The 26,356-nt window shown below is 39.4% G+C and overlaps 1 non-coding gene across 1 annotated transcript; it reads left to right on the top strand.

Annotated features, from left to right (window-relative positions):
• Positions 1 to 2,515: 2,515 nt before the first annotated feature.
• Positions 2,516 to 2,622, top strand: LOC141716367 (small nucleolar RNA R71). The gene has a single exon (XR_012573079.1). It is a non-coding gene; the product is annotated as a small nucleolar RNA R71 (small nucleolar RNA).
• The last annotated feature ends 23,734 nt before the right edge of the window (positions 2,623 to 26,356 follow it).

Here is a 26,356-nt window from a genome sequence, read left to right as displayed (position 1 = left end):
ATTATTCTAAGTTTATAATAGTTAAATGTTTTATATTTCGTTACAAATTACTCTATACAGTGGAATGTAGAATTGAGATTAGCGAATAACTAATTGTTCTAGTTATTTCGCCATCGGTTGTTGAGATAGCTCTGGACCATGAGAAATGGGGAGTTATATTATTAAGGATGTCGTTTGATTCGGCTCCTTTGATCAAAATGTTTTATGGAATGAATGAATGCGTAAGTGACCGGGACGGACTGTCCAGCGGAGGGCTATACATCATATAAAATATTATGATATAACTTGTGCCACAGGCAGATATATTGCCTTTTTATTTTAGTACTCGTGTTTTGGGACATGTTTCTACGAACCATGATCCAGTGCTATCACACGGGCTGATCAGCATGTGATAGTACGTCCGTCGGAGTTAGATTCCAATCTAAACAAAATTTACTGTTTATTGCTGATAGCTTGTTTAGATTTTATTGTTGATCAAATATCACTGGTTTTATTCAATTTTTTAGTTATTATCAAAATGTGGTTTATCATTTCAAGCATTCACTTTATACTGCTTGCTGAGCATTTCTTTCGCTCACACTTGTTTATTATTCTAATCTTTCAGCTAAGCCATTGCAGGGTTCAGTTCCAGGTTTGATCAGAAGTCGAGTGCTTATAAATAGTTTGGTGTGTTTTCCAGGTAGGCAGTTTAGGATGCTTGAATAGTCTAGAGGTTTGTAATAAAATTTGAATAGTTTGTAAAACTAATTAGACTTGTAAGTGGTAATAACATTTGGTTTATATTAGTGCATGTTTCATACTATAACCTGTGATCGATCCAGTTGTATGCAAGGGGTCATAACTATTATATTATGCTGATGTGCCTATTTCAATTTTGTTTATCAGTTAGTGACCCCCAAATCTAGACCCCGTGTTTGGAGGGCGTCACAAAACACGATTCTTTAAATTTAACCTAGCGCGGGCGCGTGCTTGACCAGCGCGGGCGCGCGCTTGACCAGCGCGGGCGCGCGCTTGACCAGCGCGGGCGCGCTGAGTTTCTGGACTTTGGGTGCGGCCGCGCGCTATCATGGCGCGCTGAGTTTCTGGACTTTGGGTGCGTCCGCGCGCTATCACAACGCGGGCGCGCTGACTCCCTAGATCAACTTCTGATTTCTTCATTTTTCTTGTTGATTTGAGCCGGATTTCCAAGAGCTTTTATTCCAACACCACCTTAACACCAAATTAGCACCAAAATAATGCTAATTCACCTGATTACCTAGATAATGCCTAAAAATTCCAAAATAAAAACACATTAGAACACCAACAACTTGAGTCCAAAACACCAACTTAAGCTTGTAATGAAGCATTCTAAGTAAATATAAAATCCACTTATCAGTCATCGAGCTTCACTTTCCAAGAGAGAATATATTTCATGAACTTTGCATAACTAGGCATTTGTTCAAGATCTTCAGCGAAAGGTATGTTGATGTGAAGTTTCTTGAAAACTTCCAAGAACTTAGCAAATTGCTTATCCAGCTTTTGCTTCTGCAGCCTCTTAGGGAAAAGAGGTAGAGGATAGACATGTTTTCCCCTGTATTACCCTCAGGAGGAGTGTTGACAACAGCTGTCTTCTTTGGTTCCACTTCTACTTCCTTCGGCTCCTCTTCTTCAGCCACAACTTCAGATTCTGGAACTTTAGATTTTTCAGGATTCGCAACCTTTCCGGACCTCAATGTAATTGCCTTAACCTGCTCTTTAGCTTCCCTTTTGCCTGGCATTTCAGTATCACTAGGAAGAATGCCAGGTTGATGATTAAGCAAGGCATTAGCAATCTGCCCAATTTGATTCTCCAAGGTCTAGATAGAAACTGCTTGGCTCTTATACATGAGCCTCAACTCCTCCAATTCGGATTTTTCATTAGCTTGAGGTAGCTGTTGAAGTTGAAGTTGTTGTCTTGGTGCATATTGCGGTTGTTGAAAACTATGAGGGTTATACTGCTATGTTGTGTATGGCTGATAAGATTGTTGCACCATATTCTGATTGTTGCTCCAACTAAAGTTTGGATGATTGCGGTTATTGGGATGATAAGTGGTTGCAGCTTATTGTTGTGACCTCTGAAAGTAGCTCACAAACTGAGCTGATTCACTAGAAATAGCACACTAGTCAGTCTCATGTGGCCCCGCACAAAGCTTACAAACACTAAAGATCTGATTAACTCCATAATTAACCAAAGAATCTACTTTTATCGTCAAAGCTTGAAGTTGAGCAGCTATAGTAGTAGCTGTATCCACTTCCAGAATTCCTGCTACCTTGCCTTGCGACATTCTCTGTGTTGGATTCTAGTATTCATTAGATGCCATTAGCTCAATCAACTCATAAGCTTCATTATAGCTTTTGGCCCATAAGGCTCCACCAGATGCTGTGTTGAGAATAGGTCTAGACTGTGCGCCTAACCCATTGTAGAAACAATTTATGATCATCCAATCAGGCATAGCAAGCATGGTGCATTACCTATTTCTCGATCGGGAGCCAAAACATGCCATGGTGTGGGAACTTCCTAAGCATCTCCTTGTAGCGATCCCAAGCCTCACACAAAGATTCTCCAGATTGCTGCGCAAACTGAGTAAGAGCATTCCTGATTACAGCCGTCTTTGCCATAGGGAAGAACTTAGTAAGAAACTTTTGAGCAAGATCCTCCCAAGTAGTAATAGAGCCTCCTAGCAGAGAATATAACCAACATTTAGCCTTATCCCTCAGAGAGAATGGGAAAAGCCTCAGCTTGATAGCATCTTCAGTAATGTCATTAAACTTGAAATTGTCATAGATCTCGATGAAGTCCCTGATGTGCATGTTGGGATCTTCTATAGGAGAACCCCCAAACTGAACTGAATTTTATATCATCTGAATCGTGCTCGACTTGATCTCAAAGGTGTCAGCCGAGATGGCTGGTCTGATAATGCTGGACTAAATATCATTGATCTTAGGCTGAGTATAGTCCATCAAAGCCTTCGAATTCTCTTCTTGATCTCCCATCAAAACTAGAGCTTCTTCCTCAACTTTCTCTTCTTCCTCAAAAACTTCCTGTCGTACCACAACTTCTTCCTCGGCTTCATCCAGAGTTCTCTTACGAGACCGAGAGCGCGTATGGATACACGCTCGCTAGATTAACTGAGACACAACAAGGAAAAGAGTAAATAATAATATACGAGTCAATGAACTTTAACGATCACTGATGACAAACACATAAACTAAAAATTAACACCGAGTCCCCGGCAGAGGCGCCAAAAACTTGTTAGGGCTAGAACACGCGCTAATAACATACGCAAGTATATGTGTTCATAAGTAATATAGAATTAATTCTAGTTCATTCCCATAGAGACTCTTTTGAATAACTTAATATTTATGCATTTATGCAATACCGATATGGTTATTTTTTCAATGCTAAGACGAATAACAAATTGAGATAGTTTATAACTAAGACATTAACTATCATACAAATAATTAAAGAGAATACAGGGTTGATTTATTATATGAGACAAACATCGGATTCTAACTTCATTAAATACTTCATTCAAAGCCTTCTTGATCTTAACCTTAGCATGCAATGGTGATGACACTAATCAGATAACACGAAACTCATAAACGCTAACTTTCATTGCACGAATAACATACTGTGAGACATCCACAAAAGAGATAGAAGCTGAATAGACACCAAGTATGTTGAGAGCCTATATGTCTATAGAATTTGACAACACAAAGGTTTAATGCGCAAGTTATCTATGGTGATTACATAAGGCAAGTAAGATGGTTAAAATTACCTGCAAATCATGCATAATAAATATATGAACCTATGCTAGCATGGAAAGTTCTAAACCTCTAAATTCACTGTCACTTCATTAGAGGTTAACACGCTATCTTATATGTTCGCGACACACATAAGAGGAATAAGCACAATCAATACTAGGATATCATATAATCATCACACACTAAGATATCAAAACAAGATTAACTATTGAAATTCATAAATAAATCCGTTAGAACCCCACGATAACGATTAGCCCATAATCGGACTCATCATCAACGTGAGTTCCGATGAAAGCATGGTATCATAAACGTAGTCTTTATACTGAATAAATAATAAAGCAAGTATGTTAAACAAGAGTTTAGTTCAATGAATAAGAAAACTAGTATCCAAGATTACAACTTAAAACAAAGAATCACAAGAATAAACTAGATCCTCTTTGCCTTGGTTGAATTATGCTATACGGTCTTCTTACGCCTTCTCCTTAACCTTTGGTACGTCTTGTTGTGAAAAATGACCTTAAGTTATTACATATAGCAGTCCTCATCAGCAGAGAAGTCCAGAATTCAAAACTGTAGTAAAAATAAGATTCTTGAAAATCGACATGGCGCGGCCGCGCGCTCCACTAATGCGAGCGCGCTGTCTTTCTGGATCTTCGGCGCGGCCGCGCGCTACTATAGTGCGGGCGTGCTGACCTTCTGGAAAAAATTCTGATTTATGCTTTTCTTGCTGGTTTGAGATGGCGATCCATTAGAAAACTTCTTAGACATATTCCTAGCACCAAATTAGCACCAAAACAATACCAAATCACCTAAACTCTTTACATATTCCTGAAATGCAAAACACTACAAAAATACATCAAAAACACAAATAACTTGAGTAAATAACTTGAGTACAAAACATCAATTTGAAGCTTAACGAAGCGTTATTAGTGACATAAATGCCATTTAACAGGTTATACGACTACGAATGATCATCGTAAGTTGCACACCCTAACACGACACTATCCGAGAAATTAGTTCATCATCCGGATTGGATATTTTCTACAACATCGAGAGCACCCCAATGAGAGAAAGCTACAGCTGGTGACCGCTGGGTGTTGGCAGGGTCGAGCGTTCAAAATGATGTTTTGAAATGAAGTATCTTGTAACTTCATCTTTTAAATGACATTATGAGACTTCGGTTATAGATAACATAATAAAGGTTCTCAGTGGTTTTTCACGAAAATGAATATAGTTGGATTATCTTGTAACATTTCTTTATATGTTACATATGTTGAAATTTCGTCCGTACTTTATGCTACACAGATTTTTAGAAAAATCTTAAGGCAAGGTTAGATATATGAGATCACCATGTAACATAATATTAATCGGTTTATGTTTTGAAACTCTGTCTATACTTGCATAACGGAGATTTTTCATTGATTAAAAAAAGATATATGTTGAAATAACTTATAACTTCATCTTTTGAAATATATTAGAACTCTATTTATATTATACATAACAGAGGATTCTAGAGATTTATGAAAAGGATATATATTGAAATATTTTGTGACTTCACCGCGTTAAGATATTGAACTTGGTTCATATTTGCATGACAAAGACTTCGAGAACTACTATAAAAATGTTCATATATTATTGATCAGTTATATGTTATTTTGGTGGGTTGTGTTGCTCACCCTTTCTTTATTTTATCTATCACATGACAATAGTTTGACAAGATGAACAAGAACAAGCTCCCAATTTGCAAACGGATAGGAAACGTTACACAGTTTATTATAGACGTTGATTCCGCCATAGCTGAGGTAGGAACTACCAATAGGCTAGGCTTTCCACTTTTGGTGTACCAGACCTATGTATCATTATGAATCATGTTATATAATAGTAAGGAACATGTAAAATTATTCAGAAATATTTTTGAGTTGTAATAACTTATAATTTGTGGATCATTTGACTTGTACGTGTTTCAGTTTCATCTCTAGGACTATAACTTGTGTGTGTGTGTATAATGTGGGGTCACTACATGCAGCAGATAGTTGTTGATTTAAGATTAAGTGTTATTATTGGAAACGGAACTCGTGACAAACCTGATCTCCGGCCCCGGATTTGGGGGTGTTACATTCATCCATTAACACAACAATCAATATGCTCAGAAGGAAGCCTCAACTCTTCCATATACTTATTCGTACTGTAAAAGCTATCAAGAAATGCATTATCTTAAGGCAAGATGCCTTTGAAGAACTGTGATGGATGATCATAATATGCCTCTCACCAATGATGGACAAATTTTAAACTCAATATCTGAGCCATGGCAGACAGCTGACAAGTTTCACAACCTTCATATAACTCTCTCTGTGGATTTAAAAATATCATATACCTTCTGTGCCTCTGTATTTGGAATTTTTGGATCAAAATTTGGACCAGCAGCATCTATCACCGTGTTGTACATTACGTTATCATCACCTCTTCCACCTTTTCTATTGGAGTAATATGGGGAAGATTGATCTCCCCTTTGTCTAGAAATATATGGCTCTCCGTATCGATCCCACACATAATAATCTCTTACAAATCAGTTATTCATTAAGTGTAATTTTACTGTCTCCGCATTTCAGAATTAGCCATTCTCACAATTGAAACATGGACAATGAATATTTGTCCCATTCATAGACTCTTCTCGAGATATAACATATTCTCCATTAAGCTTTCCAAGCCATTTACAAAAGCCGAACTTAAATATCCTATGTAACACCCCCAAATCCGGGGTCGGGGATCCGGGTTGTCACGAGTTGCATTTCCCTTAATAACACTTAATCTTAATAAACAATCAACTACTGCCAAAAATAACCCAAGTCAATTCATTCCATAATTATAAGTCATTATACCTCGAAAGGGTTTCTGAATAAATTTACATTTCCTTGCCATTATTAGAATTCATATAGATACATAAGTCTGGAACACCAAAAGTTGAAAGCCTAGCCTATTGGTAATTCCTACCTCAGCTACTGCGGCATCAACGCCTCCAGAAAACTGCGGAACGTTTCCTAATCGCTTGCGAATTGGGAGCTTGGTCCTGTTCATCTTTTCTATCTGTTGTTGTGTGATGAAAGAAGAAAGCAAGGGTGAGCAACAAGCCCACCGAAATAATATGTATAATAATTAACAATAGATGAGCATTCTCATAGTACTTATAAAAGTCTTGGTCAAAAAGAAATGAACCAAGTTTGATATCTTAACGCGACCAAGTCGCAAAATAATCAGTCTATATGTATATATACTTTTCAAAATCTTGGAAATCCTCTTCCATGCATAATATGCATAGGATTCCAGTTTCTAACTGTATAAAAATATTGTTGCAAGGTGATCTCATATATCTAACCTTGTCTCGACGTTTTTGTGAAAATCTTTGTCATGCATAAGATAATCATTAACCAGATATAAGTTGAAAAGATGAAGTTACAAGATACTCCAATATACTTATATCTTTTCCGAATACTACTTGAACTACCACCGTTCAAGGTATCATCGGTTTCAAAAGTTCATCACATAGATGAGACTACAAGAAAAGACTTGAATAGATTCAATCTTTGAAATATCATTATAAATAATGAAGTTACGAGATACTTCATTAAGTCCCGATATATATATAGACCTATATATATACATTTCATACACTCCTTGAAAACCTCTGTTATAAAAATTATAAACAGATTTGTAATATCCAATGAATCTGGAAAGGAGGAAACCTTGGCATAAACCTGATATCTTGCTGATCAAGCAAAGATACCAATTAGTAACCTTTTCTACAAGTAGATGGATGAATCCCCCACTGGTCATCACCCTGGCCGCATTAGGACCTTGTGCTGGACCGCCACCCGGCCTCTTACGCGTTGATGGACTGCCACCCAGCCACTTACACTTTGATAGACCGTACCCCGGCCTGTCGCTTATGCCGACTCAATTAGATGGACTTATTTCCTGAATGTTGGGTAAATAATCAATTCATTTATCAAAACAGCAACCTCGTTGCGAATATAAAATACACCACAGAGTCGGATCCCTCAGGTTTTGAGCGAGTATTTAAATCCCCTTCGAAAGGAAGATCTCAAATCTAAAAATGAGTTTTGGGATCCGCTCTAAATTTTAAAAATCATTTTGAAGACTGGGAAACATTTTAAAGAATGTTTAGAGTAACGCTGATTTAATAATATAAATCAGTCCCGATATGTTGGAGAAAATATCTGCATATTATTACTTCAATAATATTCCCATAAAGGATAATCTCTATAAGAATAATTGAAGTAGAAGTTTTAAAACTCATACTTGAAATGAATAATAAATAACCAAAGATATACTTATACGAAAGTACGATCTTTATTTGAATAATCGAAAATAAGTTTGATTATTGTTATGGATAAGAAATCAAGGTTATTACTTGCTGTATTTAATACTAAGATTCGGGAGCTCAAGGCCTTTAATGGCTGCTCTCGTGTTTCGTGACTCAATCTGCCTTTACGAGATGCCTACGTATCTCTGTGAATTAGAGAATCAAGCCAAAAACGTAGTTCTGATTTGTGGGGTGAGACCCCTTATATAGATGTTGGTGGTCCTTGAATTGGACTTGGTATAGGAGACTTGGTGGGCAAGTCTCATAATTAGAATGGACTTTGGAGTCCTAGATAGTAGGAAACTGATTCCTTATCCTTTTAGGTCCCCTTGAGGCTTATCTATAAGGATTTATATCCTTATCAGGACTCTTCTCAACAGCTGATTTTTCCCTTATTAATTAATTACGAAATTAATTAATAATCAGGGCTTTTGGGCCATTTTTATTCGACCAGACCTGATCTGGTCCATCAGGCTTAACCTTTCTGGTCTGAATATCAAACATCTTCTTATTGGGTCTAGCAGCCCATTATCAGGATTTATTTATCCCTATCATTTGTCCCCCAACTTTTGGGAAACATTGACTATGTTTCGCAGAAGTTAAGTCTATTCATGCCCTTACAGGGTTTCGTTCTTGCGTAAAGTGTGGAGCGACCTACACGTTTACAACGAATTTTTCCTTTTATTTAGGAATTATTTTGATTTCCAGGAATTTTTCCCTTATTTCCGGGATTTTTCCCTAATTTCTGGAATTTTCCCTAATTTTTCTGGGATTTTTCCTTATTTTTCTGGGATTTATCCTTAATTTCTGGATTTTTCCCTTAATTTCTGGATTTTTCCCTTAATTTCTGGGATTTATCCTTAATTTCTGGATTTTTTCCCTAATTTCTGGGATTTTCCCTAATTTTCTGGGATTTTTCCTTAATTTCTGGATTTTTTCCCTAATTTCTGGGATTTTTCCTAATTTTCTGGGATTTATCCTTAATTTCTGGATTTTTCCCTAATTTCTGGGATTTTCCCTAATTTTCTGGGATTTTTCCTTAATTTTCTGGGATTTATCCTTAATTTCTGGATTTTTTCCCTAATTTCTGGGATTTTCCCTAATTTTCTGGGATTTTTCCTTAATTTCTGGATTTTTTCCCTAATTTCTGGGATTTTCCCTAATTTCTGGCTTAAAATCGATCAGAATGCATTCAAAATCGATCAGGATGCAGACAAAATTGATCAGGATGCAGCCAAAATCGATCAGGATCCTGATCGAATTAGCTCAGGATCTTACACTCTGGTCGACAGGATTCCTGATCGATTTCGATCAGGATTCTGACCGAATTGGCCTTCAAAGTGACACCCTAGTCGATTGTTACACGGGCTTGATCGACCAGGATTCCTGATCGATTTAGATCAGGACTCTGATCGAATTAAATGGCTCTCGACCATTCTGATCGAATGGAATATCGATCAGGACTCTCTTCTCTGTCGATCAGGACTCTGATCTATCTTAGGGGATTTCTTCCCTCCTGTTCGAATAAGATATCGATCAGGACTCTCTTCTCTGTCGATCAGGACTCTAATCGATCTTAGGGGATTTCTTCCCTCCTGTTCGAATAAGATATCGATCAGGACTCTCTTCTGTGTCGATCAGGACTCTGATCGATCTTAGGGGATTTCTTCCCTCCTGTTCGAATAAGATATCGATCAGGACTCTCTTCTGTGTCGATCAGGACTCTGATCGATCTTAAAGGATTTCTTCCCTCCTGTTCGAATAAGATGTTGATCAGGATCCTCTTTTGCATCGATCAGGACTCTGATCGAACCATATTAAGGTTCTGGTCGATTTTTGACTTTTTAAATTCCACAGGAGCTTCTAGATTGTTCCTGATACTTCTTGTAGATGGGCCTCTAGGTTGGGCCTGGCTAAATGGGCCTAAAAACGCCTCGTATTCCGAGCTTTTCGCCTATATAAGTGTAGTGTGGAGTGAGAACCCTCACTTCACTTCCCACTTCTCATTTTCTCTCACAATTTCCTCTAGAGTTCTCCCTTTGAGAAGGCGATTTCCGGCTACCAAAGCCACCGCAGCTCCACCATTTTCAAGTATTTCTGGGTTTCAAGCCTTCAACCGAAGCATATCAATGGCGGACCGTGACCTGGCTCGTTTGCAGAAGATGAATGTCTCTAAAAGAGGTACAAACATTCAAATTCAATCTCCATATACTTCCCTCATTGATATGATTAACTCGAGAGGTGATGAATATCCTTCTCTATCTGAGTTAGATTCGTATAATCATGGTAACACTTTTCATGAGTTAGATGGTAGGATAGAGTCTATGAACACCTTGTACAGACTTCCACCCCACCTTAGGATCACTCCAGCCGCCCCTGGGGATAGGACTTGTAATTGGGAGGGGGATACCCTGTTCATTTATCGAGGAGCCCTGACCGCAGGTCTTAGGTTCCCATTCCATGAATTTATTCCTCGTTTACTAGCCGATGTACGAATCAACCCTTGTCAACTCCCTCCTAACGCCTGGAGGAACATTATCTGTTTTATGGTCCTTTGTCTCAGGAATAGCTTCCCTCTTTCCGTAGCTGTCTTTAGGAAAGTTTTCCAATTCTATAATAGTTCCATGAGTCAGCCAGGCTGGGTTTTAATTCGCCAACGGCCCAAAATTCCCCATATCTTTGATAGTAACTCTATAGTCGAGAACAACCCTAAATGGAGGGATAAGTTTGTCAGGCTGACCTGGGCTGGGGGTGATTGGGCCACACTCTTCCGTAGGCCATTTTGCAAAGTATCAGATGGTAGTCCTGGTAGCATCAGATTAACTGATGAGGAGGAGGTGGCCTACCAAGCCTTAATTTCAGATGATGGGAAAACAGACACCTGGACCCTTTTAGAGGAATTTTCCTTGAAGAAAGTTGGTCTCTCCCAGGCCAGTGATAAGGGTAAATTTATACCTGTGTAATTATTTTTCCTTCTCTTTAATCACACTTTTTCTTTTTTTCTGGATTTTAATATTCCTTCTGCTTTTCCTTTCAGCTTGTGAGGCTATTAATAATGTCAATAGGCCCAAGGAGGGGGAATCTGGCCGCCAGAAGAGGGCCAAGTTAAACAGGGACCCCAGGAGCAAACCTGACGGTCCTACTTTCCTTAAGCCCCACGTCCCGGTGGTCGAGCTGGGGGACGATGTGGATCCTCCACTTAAGGCACATTCCTTCAGGCCTAACTGGGGCTTCAGGAGGAGCGATACGGTGGTTGGATCCACCAAACATGCCAAGGATTGGTCGTACCATTCCATCACTCCCCATGATTTCACTGACATTGTTACGGGGAGTGACGTCGAGACTATTGAGCTTCTGGGTTCTCAAGCCCAAGCTGCGGTAATTTTCTTTTTTCTTCTCTTCCTTTTGTAAATTTCAACTTTTCTTGTATCCCAATGAATTTGCGCCAACTCATACATATTTCTTTGCAGAGTAATACCTATTTCCAGGCGGCCCTACATCAGGCTAGATCTTGGAAGGGTAACTCTGATGTTTTTGAGAAGGAGATGAATAAGTGGGAGGAGAGAGCCAAGGTCCTGGAGAAGAAGCTGGACACGAAGAAAGAGGAGCTGGCTAAGGCTCATTCTGAGCTGGTGAAACTTAGGAGCGATAAGGATAAGCTCATTGATGACTACATGGATTCTGACAAGTTTAGGAATCTTATGGAGATTCATGATGAGGGTCTTTATTCCCTACAGTTCACTCAGGGATGGGATGCGGCCGTGAAGGCTGTTTCTGAGAAGTACCCGGGCTTAGTCGACCCTAAGGACTTTATAAGTCCTGAGCAGGTTGAGTCAGAGGACAGCATAGACGCCCTCTTCGACTCTCCTCAGCTAGATGATCGCATCTTGGATCCTAACACTGCTTCTCCTCCCGCTTCTCCTGCGAAGGACGCTGAAGGCGCTGATAAGGAGAAAGAGAATGAAGGCTCCCACATGGAGGAGTAGTTTTTCTATTTTGTAATTTTATCCTTAATTTATGTCTGGACTTTTGTTTGTATTAAAACTTATTACCCTGCGGGGCTATGCTACTTTCCTTATTTGCATTCTCTCCTTCATTTTTCCGATACTTTAATATTCAAACTTGGCTTAATGGGCCACACAAATATTATCACAACTCAAACATCCATAGGTTGAAATAATTTCGAACTCTTCAATTTCAAGTCTGGTTTTCCAAAACCTTACATAATATGGGTTCGACCCTGATCTATAATAGCTAAAAAAGAAAAATACTATGCAAACAAAGCTTCAAGGTGCTTTTAAACCTACTTGTCATAATGACAAGTGAGAATCGTACTTCGACCATCTTACACGTAGTAAACCTTCAGGTTTTGTGCGTGCCAGGTTCTCGGGACTTCAAAACCATCCATAGTCTCCAGCTTGTAGGTTCCTCTACCCTGAACGCTCTTGACTCTATACGGCCCTTCCCAATTTGGGGCAAGCTTTCCTTTCTGTCCGACACCAGAAGCCTCTATTTTTCTCAAGACTAGGTCACCTTGTTTGAAAAACCTCTCTTTAACCCTTAGGTTGTAGTAGAATGAAGCCTTTTTCTGATATTCTACTATCTTTGCGTGTGCTTTATCTCGCACTTCATCGATTAAATCCAGGGCTAACTTCTGCCCTTCCTCATTTTCTTTTTCATCAAAAGCCTGAATCCTTGGAGAGGAATGTGATATCTCCACGGGAACTACTGCTTCTGCCCCATATGCCAACATGAAAGGAGTTGCATTTGTCGTGACTCTACAGGTAGTCCTATAGGCCCATAATATGGGAAGTATCTCATCCACCCAATTATTTCTTGACTTTTCGATTCTCTTCTTTAGTCCATCCAGGATTATCCGATTTGCTACCTCCGCTTGCCCATTGGCTTGCGGGTGAGCCACAGAGGTGAACCGTAACTCAATTTCATTTTCTTCGCAATACTTCTTGAATTCCTCGTTGTTGAATTGTGTTCCATTGTCAGTGACGAGGATACGGGGAATTCCATATCGGCACATAATGTTTTCCCACAGGAATTGTGCAACCTGTTTAGTTGTGATTTTGGCCAAGGGCTTGGCTTCAATCCACTTAGTGAAATAATCAATGGCTACAATCAGAAACTTCCTTTGTGCTGTGGCCATAGGAAAAGGCCCTAGAATATCCATCCCCCACATAGCAAAGGGAATAGGTGAGTTGATAGAGGTCAGCATCTCGGGGGGTTGTCTGGCCACTGGTGCATGTTTCTGACAGCGATCACACTTCTTTACATATTCTTTGGCATCAGCCATCATTTCTGGCCAATAGAAGCCTAAACGGGTTATCTTATGAGCCAAGGCCCTGCCCCCCAAGTGTTGTCCACAAATACCTTCATGCACTTCTTCAAGAGCCAAGCGTGCCTCATCGGGCCTGAGACACCTCAAGTAGGGAACCACGAAAGATCTTTTGTAAAGAATCCCATCTATCAAAGAGTACCTTAGTGCCCGAACAGTTAACTTCCGTGCTTCAGTTGCATCATTTGGCAACCAACCGGTCTGAATGTGAGCCTTGATGGGATCAATCCATGACGTCCCCAAGCCTACGGGAGCCACAAGCTTAACATCTATGCTTCGTGTCTTCAAAACACGGAAGTACACACTCCCTGAACTTTCTTCAATCTCAGATGAAGCAAACTTTGATAGCGCATCTGCTTTAGCATTTTCTTCCCTTGGAATGTGTTCAACATGGCATTCATTAAATTGGGTCATCACAGCCCTTACTAGGCGAACATACTTAGCCATCGTATCATCTCTTGCCTCAAATTCTCCCTTTACCTGGGATATGATCAGCTTCGAGTCTCCACGGACCTTTAAGTTTTTGACTCTAAGTGTCCCAGCTAGACCAAGGCCAGCAATCAGGGCTTCATACTCTGCCTCATTGTTTGTGGTTGGGAAGTCTAGCTTCATGGCATACTCAATTAAGAATCCATCAGGGCTTTGCAAAACCAACCCTGCTCCACTGGAATTTGTTTTTGATGCTCCATCAAAATAGAGAACCCAATATTCTTTCTCCTTGTCCCCGTTGTCGACTCCCTTGTCTTGAGGTATGGTATCTTCCTGCCCCCCGACTTCTTGGTTGGGTATGGTACATTCCACCACGAAGTCAGCTAGTGCCTGGGCTTTTATGGCCGTACGTGGCTTATACTTGAGATCGAACTCTCCCAACTCTATTGCCCACTTAATCAGTCTCCCACTTGCCTTGGGACTGTGAATGATATTTCTCAGTGGCTGATTGGTTAGCACTTCAATTTGGTGAGCTTGAAAATAAGGACGCAGCTTTCTTGAAGCCATTACCAAGGCTAAAGCGAATTTCTCAATGGCTGAATAATTCAACTCAGCACCATGCAAAATTTTGCTGACATAGTACACGGGTTTCTGGACTTTCAGTTCCTCCTTAACCAATACCGCGCTCAAGGCGCTTTCTGAAACAGCCAAGTACAAGAATAAAACTTCACTCAGAACTGGCTTGGCCAATAACGGGGCCTGGCCCATATACTTCTTTAACTCTTCAAATGCCTTCTGATTTTCCTCACTCCATACAAAGTCTTTAATGTTCTTTAATGACTTGAAGAATGACAAGCACTTGTCTCCTGACTTGGAGATGAATCGTCCTAGCGCAGCAACCCTTCCTGTGAGTTTCTGAACATCCTTGACAGTTTTTGGGGGTTCCATGTCCAGGATTGCCTTTATTTTATCGGGGTTAGCCTTAATTCCCCTCTTTGAGACCATCAATCCCAAGAATTTTCCAGATCCTACTCCGAAAGCACACTTCGTGGGATTCAACATCATCTTGTGGTACCTCAGGACCTCAAAAGCTTCCCTCAAATGGGTTATATGATCAGTCTTTACTAGACTCTTGACTAGCATGTCATCAACATAGACTTCCATAGTCTTCCCAATAAGATCCTTAAAAATTTTATTCACCAACCTTTGATAGGTGGCTCCTGCATTCTTGAGACCAAACGCCATAACAAGATAACAATAAACACCAAAGTCAGTGATAAATGATACCTTTGGAATGTCATCCTTATGTATTTTAATCTGGTTGTATCCGCTAAACCCATCCATGAAACTCAGCATCTCATGTCCAGCGGTGGCATCAATCAAAGTATCAATTCTAGGCAGCGGAAACAGTCTTTGGGGCATGCATCATTCAGATCGGTGAAGTCTATACACATCCTCCACTTTCCATTAGCCTTCTTCACCATTACAGGGTTTGCTAACCACTCCGGAAATTGAATCTCCTCAATGAAACCAGCCTCTAAGAGCTTTTCCACTTCCTGCTTTATAGCCTCTTGTCTTTCCGGGGCAAAATTTCTTTTCTTTTGTTTCACTGTCTTCCGACTTGGATCCACGTTTAGCTTGTGAGTAATTAACTCCGGGTCTATGCCTGGCATATCAGCTGCTGACCATGCAAACACATCACTATTTTCTTGCAAAAATTTCACTAACTTCCCTCTAAGGGGCTCCTCTAATGTGGCTCCAATGAAAGTCATCCTCTCAGGATTCTTGGGATCTAAAGGAACCGAAACCAATTCTTCTGCTGGCCTTCCTCTATTCTCATCATTTTCTCGAACATCCATATCTTCAATAGGAAGAACCTGCCCCCCGACTCCGTCTGCCCTCAAAGAGGCCACATAACAGCTTCTAGCCATTTTTTGATCTCCTCTCTCTTCTCCAATCCCGTTTCGGGTGGGAAACTTCATGACTGAATGGTAGGAAGAGGGGACTGCCTTGAAGGCATGTATCCCTGTTCTCCCCATGATAGCATTATAAGTTGAACTAGCCTTTACCACTACGAAATCCAGCATCTGCGTTGCTTGCCTTGGCTCCGTACCTATGGTGGTTGGCAACTTGATTATCCCTTCCACAGGACATTCTACTCCAGCAAATCCATATATCGGCATGTCGGTTGGTGTTAACTGGGAGTCGTTATACCCCATCCTTAGAAAGGTGTCAGTGGAGCAAGATATCCACAGAAGCACCATTATCCACAAGGACCCTCTTAACCGGGCTATTTCCTATTATTGGTGTTATGACCAGCGGGTCGTCATGGGGAAACTTCACACCCTCTAGGTCGGAATCATCAAAAGCCAATGTTACTTCTGTCCTGGCCCTCTTCGGGGCTTCTCCAACAATATGCATAACCTCTCTAGTATATGCCTTTCTGGAATTTTTGGACAATCCAGCAACAGTTGGACCTCCAAAGATCGTGTTTATCACAGGCCCTTGAGGTCTCGACCCTCCATAAATGGTGTTTATAACTGGTCCTCTAGGTTGGGGATTCCGCCCCTGATCATCTTGGTCCCTCCTACGATCTTCAAAGTTCTTCCTTCCATTATTATTTCTGTCCCCTCCATCTCCAGTATACTTATTCAATCTTCCTTTTCGAATTAAAAACTCAATTTCATCTTTCAATTGCCTACACTCATCGGTGTCATGGCCAACATCTTTGTGAAACCTGCAATACTTGCCCCTATCTAGCTTGGCGGGATCAGCCTTCAAGGGCTTAGGCCAGCGAATATCTCTGTCTTTCTCAATCTCCATCAAAATCTGACTTCTGGGAGCATTCAGCTTAGCAGTATTCAGTGAACTTTTGCCCAGGTCCTCCCTTCTTGGGGGTTGAATCAGGGATTTTGTTCGGTTCTAGGATATTTGTCCTTAGCGATATACTCCAAATCAGTTTTTCGTTTCTTGCCTCCAGTGGGCTCATTACTTACTACGGTCTTCCTCATACTTTCTTCAACCTTGATATACTTCCCTGCCCTCTCTTGGAGCTGCAACATGCTCTCAGGGGGTCGTTTGGCCAAAGACATCTTAAAAAACTCATCCCTAGTTCCTTGTTGCAATGCTATCATGGCTACCTTATCATCAAGATCTGGGACTTTTAAAGCCTCCTTTGTAAAACGATTCAGGTAATCTCTTAAGGATTCCTTAGCTCCTTGCACAAGACTCATAAGAGATGCTGAACTTTTCTCATGGACTCTTCCACTGATGAATTGCTTAATAAAAGCCTGACTTAGTTCTCTGAATGATCCAATAGAATTTGGGGGTAGGCGATTGTACCATCTTTGAGCCATACCCGACAGGGTTTGAGGGAAGGCCCGACATTTTATAGCATCATTCACGGGTTGCAGCAGCAGTGCATTAGAGAATGTCCTAACATGATTAGCGGGGTCTCCCGTGCCATCATAGGCTTTGATAGTGGGCATCTTGAATTTCCTTGAGACATGGGCATTCATTATCTCTTCTGTGAAGGGTGGAGTTGGATCATCAGGATCTCCAAGGGGAAGGAGATTGCTCGGATCAGTTCTTGGGACAGCAGCCCTTCTTCTTACCGGACCATCCAGGTCTATGATAGGAGGAGGATTTCTCCCCCTAGGAGGCATGTGGGGTCTGGTGGCTTGGTGAGCCTCCAAATCACGCCTCAGCCTTTGGATTTCAGCCTCATGAGCCCTGATCTTTTCCTGCACTTCTTGGGGATTCGCCCCTGGGGTGCTTTGGGGGCGTTGCCTTCCATCGGCTATTGGCTCTTTTCCAGGGCGCCTCCTTCTCGGGGCCACTTCATCATCCGAAGATTCGGAGTCTCTCTCAGTGTATGGACCAGAAAATTCCCGATCCTCAGGGATAGGATCCAAACCTCGTATATAGGGGGCGACCGCCCTCGTGCTTCGCTTCGCCCAGCATATCCGCTTCCTCCAACCTCAGGGTGAAGGGGCATCCCATAAGGGGGGTTAGTAGTAACAACAGTTGAATATTCATACCCGACGGGTCGAGAATTCACAGGTATATGTACTTGCTGAACTTGAGGATTCGTACCTTGAATAGTCGGGGGAGTTGTCCCTTGTGGCTGAGGTTGAGTTGCCCCTGTCTGGGCTTCCCCCTGAGCAGATGCATAAGTTGAATGGGGAGGAACCTCCACGGTTGATGAAATCACCTGGGTTGTCTCTGATGGTGTTCCTTTCTCTAGAGCTCCAATTGTTCTCCGTGTTCTCGCCATGGTTGTTATTGCTTCCCACAGACGGCGCCAAATGTTATGGATAAGAAATCAAGGTTATTACTTGTTGTATTTAATACTAAGATTCGGGAGCTCAAGGCCTTTAATGGCTGCTCTCGTGTTTCGTGACTCAATCTGCCTTTACGAGATGCCTACGTATCTCTGTGAATTAGAGAATCAAGCCAAAAACGTAGTTCTGATTTGTGGGGTGAGACCCCTTATATAGATGTTGGTGGTCCTTGAATTGGACTTGGTATAGGAGACTTGGTGGGCAAGTCTCATAATTAGAATGGACTTTGGAGTCCTAGATAGTAGGAAACTGATTCCTTATCCTTTTAGGTCCCCTTGAGGCTTATCTATAAGGATTTATATCCTTATCAGGACTCTTCTCAACAGCTGATTTTTCCCTTATTAATTAATTATGAAATTAATTAATAATCAGGGCTTTTGGGCCATTTTTATTCGACCAGACCTGATCTGGTCCATCAGGCTTAACCTTTCTGGTCTGAATATCAAACATCTTCTTATTGGGTCTAGCAGCCCATTATCAGGATATATTTATCCCTATCAATTATCGAAACATTATTCTTTAATAAAATAAAGAATATTATTTAATAAATAAGCAGGAGTCATAAGTCCTCGAATGAATATTCAGAATAATATTCATTAAATAAAATAAACAGAGTCATAAATCCTCGAATGAATATTCAAAATAATATTCATTAAAATTATCAAATAAACCTTATTCGATTAATAGTTTTGAAAACTATATCTATATATATATATAAATATATATATATATATATACTCGGAAACATCGACTCCCGGTTTTAGAAAATGTTCGCCTTTGGGTCCCCTATACTAAGAGTATACGCAACTAGTGCTTATCTCTAGCATAGGGATTATGCAGTTTATAAGCATTGAATCAACAATTAGATATCAAGATTATGAAATAGGCATGCATATAAACCATATCAGCATGCTCCAATATATCGCAAGATTTGCTAATAACAATCATGCATCTATCACAAGATAATGCATATACATATATACATCACAACAACAGTTATACGGGTAGAAAACTTGCCTGAGCGACTGGAGGTGGTAAAAGGCTTGGGACGAGTCTGGTAACCTATAAACAACATATAAGTTGGAATTAAACAAAGTTGCTTAAGAAACTATACTTTAACCAATTAGACCCTAACGTTCGCTTTTGCGCTTAACGATTCACTTAAGTTGCTCGAGTACCCTCGACTCCACCATTTTTAATAAATTAACCATTAAGAATTTTAAGGCGATTCTTTCGCGAGTACCCTACCAACTGCCTAATACACTTTACATAATTGTTTCATACTCCCATTAGTCATTTTAGGGCCTTAACCAAGGTTTTAAAGTAAGGTGAGGGGTAATGGTTCGTTCGCAAAACGCCGTTACTTAAAACGGTCGTTTCTCCTAAACCGTACATCGGATTCAAGCGAACCACATATCAAAACGAAGCTCGTAACATGAACTATCTAATCATGGCAATGGTCAAAACCTAAAAGTGAGTTCATGGGTCCTGAAGTTAAGAACAAAAACAGTCTAAGGTAAATCGGGCATTACGATGGCTATGTTTACGCGATTACCAAATTTATACCACTCCAATCAATCCACAAATCAACCCACAATCATTACTACAACCAAAATCCATCCATACTTTACTACAACAGCCCCAACATCTCAAGATTTACAATTTATACTACCCTCAAACATGAAATAAAAGCTATACTTAAGTTCATTAACCAATAATCAAGATTTACAACTTCAAACTCATTACAAATCCAACCACACTCTAAGTATACAAGAATCATGCTTCTCATGAACCATACCAAACATAAAAACTCTAAATATTCAAAAGTAGGGATAGGGTATGAGATTATACCTTCCTTGGTGAGTAGAAGTAACTAAGGAGCTTGGAACCACCCTTGAAAATCCTTACAAAAGCTATATCTAAACAAAAACATAAGATCAAAATTTTCAAGATCTTGAAAACACTATTCACCCTCTTCTTCCATGAATTATTGGAAGAGATTGTGAAGGAAATGGAAGCTTAGATTCATAGGATAGCTATATCTATGCTTAAGGAACCTTGGATAATTACCTCACAAATTATCAAAGCTTGGATCTTGGAAATTGATTTTTTTCTTCTTGAAAAAGAGAAAGGGCCGAGAGCTTGCTTTCGTGAAATGAAAAGTCAAGTTTTGTGTTATGATTTGCTTGGCTTGGTTGATATTATTTTGTTTGTTAATTAACTTTTTACCATGGTAAAAAATGAATGGCTCACAATCAACCAACCAATCCCTCCATTTTTGATGCTTATGTCACCATGCATATGTCATCTTCTTACACTTGACATCATCACCCACTAACCTCTTTGATTGACCCCTAATTACTTGGCTAATGACCGCTTATATGTTATACGGTTCGCTTAACTTTCGTTCTCGTTTATCGTTTAAGGGATCATACGCGGAATCTCATTACTTAGGTTCCCTTAAACCTTTCTCAATATTTTATATTCCTTTTATGATCCTCTCTTATAATCCTTGAATTAAAATCCTTTTAATCATGTTACCTTATATTCAATTCTTTCGGTATCTGGTGGATTTCCGGGAAAAATCAAAGTGTTCGAATTTGGATTCTGACGATCTTCACATACACTTATTTACTTTATGGAATACTAATACGATCTTAGAATTTCCATAACAGTACTCTTATATAGTGTGGTCTGATAATTTTCCTTAATTAGCATCATCAGCAAAAGTTACTATTCATCAGGGTTTCATAATTCCAAAAATTGGGGTTATTACAGTCTCCCCTACTTAAAAGGATTCCATCCCGGAATCAGATAGAAAATGAATAGTGTTAGGTCCCAATTTGTTTGTAGAAGGGGGGGTTGAATGCAAACAATACCGTTTCGTCGAATAAAATGCGGAATAAAATTGTGAAACAAAATTCAAGTTAAATAAAACTTTTATTAAACTTGAAAGGTGTTACAACTACGGTATCGATTACAAGGGTTTAATCTCAAATCAATTATTACAAATTTAGAATAAATTCGACATGAACTTTTTCTATTTTTGTAATTAAAAGATCAAATGCTAAAAGCGATTTGAGATTAAGTTCTAGGGATTTTAATCCGCTAGATTGATATACAAGAACAAGATAAGTAATTCTAGTGGTTTGGATTTAACATTAACAAGCTAGAATATTTGATCTTGAATAAGCAGATGGAAGATGAAATATTTTGTCTTTGTTCTCTGCTTTTTCTTGTTCTGTGTTTTTGGCTGCTCTGTTTTTGCTGTCTCTTTTTGAGATGATGTCTTCTGCTTCTATTTATCAAAACAGTCGAAGTTGTTGAACTGCAGTGACAATCTTTTTAAGCTTGAATGACTTTCGGTGAGACAATCTTATTAGAGCTAGGAAGACAATTAAAATGAACTAGCAAGACTTTCGGTATGACTATTGATTGTCATACCGATTGTCATATTAGTTCAAATGAAATTGTTTTTCTGAATACTTAATTGATTTTATTCTAATTGAAAATTCTATCAATTCAATTAACTGAATTAGCAAGACATTCGGTATGACTATCAATTGTCATACCGATTGTCATGCTAGTTCAATCAGTTGTCTTTTTAGAATTATCACAGATTTTAATCAATTAATATTCTGAAAATCCTTAATATTAATTCTAAATTAATTAATCACTTTAATTCAATTAATCAATAAATTAATCCTTGCAGATAGAATTTATTTTCTTAATTAAATTATATGACTTAATTAAATTAATAGAGAATTAATACTATCTCTGAGCAGCATCCATTCTTCAGACAATCTTCGAGACTTATGAATCAATTCCGTCACTTCAATGCTGACACTCGATGTACTGTCTGGTTCATGAGTGACTAACTTTCGTGACGTTTCTTCATGTCTTGACTTTGTTGTTCTGATTGAATCCTTGTAATAAATGATACCTTGACGAGATCTCTGTCACTTGATTAATTCCACGATCTTGATTTATATCACTGAGGCATGATCAACTTCTTGAACTTCTTCCAGTGAATCTTCAAGACTGCAGATGAACAATGTTTCTTTATTCTTTGACAGATGTTACTTTGTGAGATCTCTCTGATGCTTGATCCACTATTTACTTATTACATTCTTATTTGAGTTGAGTTAAATACTCGAATAAACGAGTAGGCTATGACATATGCCTTTCAATCTCCCCCTATTTGCTTGTTAGACAATAACAACAAATACCTAGAGGATAACTCAACTAACAAATAAGAAAAAGATATGAACAGTAATGTAAAGTAAATAGCAGAATAGTTCTGGATTATATTTAACATTTTCCAGATTCCAAATGAAATTTACAAGTGAATACAAGATAGATGTTCCTCTAGCCTGAACATATAACTACATTAGACTATCTTGATTCATAACGCTCTAATCATATTACATTGAGTTTTGAGCTAATTGACTTTAGTTGTCTTCTCTTCTGACTTCACCTTCTTCTAAATCTTGAATCAATTCCTTGTCAAAAACACGATCCTTTTCTGAAGTGAAGCTTGCAGGTCTGACTGGTTGAACTCCAACTGTCTTCAACTTATTCTTGAGTTGATTGTACCTTTTAACATTCTTCTCACAATAAGCTTGAATCAAGTCAGCAGCTTGAGTCTTCAACATGGATGAATATCCAGCTGTTCTCAAATGATGTTCCATCCAGACCAGATGCTTAGCTGAGTAGTCTTTAAGAGATTGTACATCTAGCTGACAGATTTGAAGACAATCAGACTTAAAGAATCTCACTTGATGAGGATTGTTGACCACTTGAGGACTAGCCCTGCTGGCAAACTCTTTAAGTCTTTCCCGAAGAACTTCATTCAACTCTGAGCTTCTTTTCACTTTGTTTAAAAGAACCCAAATCTCTGACAACGAACGATTCTCGAATAGATGAAGTGACACCTTGAATGATCCTTCACTCTGACAATATACAAAAATGCTCATCTCATTTAGGGATCTATCAAAAGCAGCTGTGATCCTTGAGACTTCAGTCTTGATAGCATTCATGTACATGTCATTGTTAGGATTTGAGATTTCCAGCTTGTCCAGAAGATGTAAGAACTGCCTATCATTGTTAGTGCATAGCTGAGGCATATCGAGTACTCTCCTAGCTTCATCCCACTTTCCACCAATCTTCAGTCTAACATCTCTTCTCCTTTCTTGAGCTTTAATGTCATGAAGACGTTGCTTTTGAAGAGTTTCTGTTCTTTGTATGTCTTTTCTCCTATCAATGATCTGTGAGACCTTCTTGAGTTCAGCTTCTTTTCTTTGCATCTCTGACTTTTCTTTCTGAAATTCTTTCTCAAACCTAGGATCCACTGTGTCTTCTTCTTCCCAATCTTCAAAATCACTTTCTTCTTCAGCTTCAAATAACCCATCTTTATCTTCCTGAGCTGGTTCAGTGGGAATGTCAAAAATATCGAAGTCATCCTGTTCTCCACTGTAGTAGGCATCATCAGCCTTTCCTTTATCTCCAGCAGAAGTATCTTTTTCTTTCCCTTTGGAACTACTCCCTCCTTTCTTCTCCCCCTTAGTTGAGGGATCCTCTACAGACTTTCCTTTGAAACCTCCACCACTTCCAGAGCCTGATCCTCCACCAGACGGTCCTTCAAAATAAGCTCTTTGTTCTTCATTAGGGCAATGAGAATTCTTGATCATGTAATATAAGTGCTTCATGCCTTCATTCAGATGTTCCATGCCCGTCTCTATCTTTAGAAATCTTGAGTTGTCTAGTGAATGATTCATCTCAACAAGGTCTTCAAGAGAAGTCATTCTTGTATGTAGGGAGCAGAAGTTGGATATGTCATCAGCTGATAAGTTTGGAGTGTCCTGAATAGAATTGAGCTTTGGTATTACAGCAGTCTTTAAATCTGAGATGTCATTCCTTATGATTGCAAGCTGATTGTCGACAGAGGTGGAAGAAGAAGACCGTTCAACCACTTGTGCTTTGAATGCTTGAGCTTCAGCTTGACTTTTGGCAAGTTCTTCTTTCAGGGCAGCAATCTGAGCTAACAGGTTGACAGTATCAGTGTCTGTGTGTGCTCTCACCTGAAGTTCACTCGTATTTGGTTCACTCATCTCACGTGCATGTGTTTCTCTCAATATGATTGCTCGTGAGGAGTCTTCCAATTGCTGATCTTGTGTACCTGCATAAAAAATCACCCTAGCCTCTTCAAGAGAGGTCAGTGGTGGTGCAATGGGAATTCGCGAGTCCCGATCCTCAGTCAATGCTATCAAATCTTTTGGAATAGATGTCTGAATTGCTTCAGGGATAGATTGACCGAGTTGCCCTCCACTTTCTCCAGATAAATCTGCGAGTGGAGAATCCCATAAGGGAGCCAGAGGTGTTTGATCTGGGAGGGGAGAAAATGACTCTATTAAAGATGGCGGAGAGTCAGATTTTCCCTCTGAAGCATGTGAATGCTCTTCTGCCGTAACTATGGCAGGCACTGTAACCGACTCGACGTGCACTCCTCGCTGGGTGTCCTGAGTATTATCTGGGGAAGTGTATGGTTCCATTGTGAGTAATGGAATTGTGCTTGACTCAGTACAGGATGCCATGGCCCGATGGCGAATTTCAATAGATGCATCCTGTTGAGAGAATGCCTCTAGAAACTGTTCATTGGCCATTTCAAAGTCCATGTCCTGTTGGGAGGACAAGGATGGGCTTTCAGATGCCTCAGAATAGGTTTTTCTTTTCTTAGGAGGAGGCAGAGCTGAGGGTTCACTCAAATTTGACATTTTACTACTTCCTAATAATCTTCTGGGTAACATTTTTGACAGTGGGGGAGAGGGTGAGATAGAATGAGACTCTGTGTTTGGCTCTATGACCTGGGATTGAAGCTGTGGTTCTACAACTTCATGGTCAGCCCTATCAACCACTGAGGGTCTGTTAACAGAAGTAGGAAGAGAGTGAGAGACAGGAATTACTACCTGTAATGGAAGAGTCTGGGTGGCTTGTACCACTGGAGGTTGAGGTTGCTGTTCATGGCCGGGTAGATTAAAAATAGGTAATGGAATATAATTGGCCATGAAAGCAGATACAAGTACTGGTACTTGCATAAATTTGAAGGTTGTGTCTTGGCGAGTGTAAATCTTTTTGCTAACTGGTGGGGGTTCAGTTACAGCAGAGTTAGCAAAAAGTGATTTGTGTTCAGGGGTGAGTAGATGATCTGCTATGAGCATAAGAAAACGAGCATAGTAACATGATACCCTACGATTTGTAGAATGATCACGTAAAGCAGAAGTTAGACGTCTCAGGAGAATGGGAAAAAGTAGTTTGCCAAAATTGATCCTTTGATTGAAAACAACCGCCAGACCAATATACTGCAGGGTGGAAGTAATGTTATGAAAATTAGATTTTGTGCAGTTGGCAAACACTTTGGAAAGTGTATCGAAGAATATATCCCATTCAGACACCAAATTTGATTTAGAAAGTTTGGTTAAATTGATCACCCCCTGATAGTGAATGGCATAGAAAAAATTTGTGATATCATTTTCAGAGGGTAAATTACAGAAATTGTCTAGTGGAAAATTTAAAGCACGATTGACGACTGTTTCATCAACTACATACTGTGTGTTTGCGATGGTGAATGAAAAAGATTTTGAATCATCGGCCACAGTAGAAGTTGTGCAAATCAATCTAAGAAGATCGATGTTTAAAATCACATTTGATTTAATAGCAGAGCTAACAATCGAATGATCATTTAAAAATCTAATCCACGGCTTAAATTTTTCAACATCACATTTTTCCGGATTAAAATAACCAACTTGATTATGCGCGACAATTTGGAAATTGAGAGCCATTTTTTTAAAGAATAATAATAAGACACAAGCTTTTCAGAATTTTAAGAATAATTATTAAGAAAATTCGAATTAATTAAATTAATTTAATAATTCGAATTAAATTAATTATAATCGAAAAATTTAGACCGAAATGTATCTCGTTAAAATTCTTAACTCACTAACACAGACACAAATCTGAAATTGAAATTAAAAAGGAAAAATTCAGCAGCACTTCTTTATGTATATACTTGTATGT

Source organism: Apium graveolens, chromosome 3 (genome assembly GCF_009905375.1).
Source record: "Apium graveolens cultivar Ventura chromosome 3, ASM990537v1, whole genome shotgun sequence".
Classification (NCBI taxonomy): domain Eukaryota; kingdom Viridiplantae; phylum Streptophyta; class Magnoliopsida; order Apiales; family Apiaceae; genus Apium; species Apium graveolens.
The sequence above is the reverse complement of the archived record's forward strand: the minus strand, read 5'-3'. Positions and strand labels throughout refer to the sequence as shown.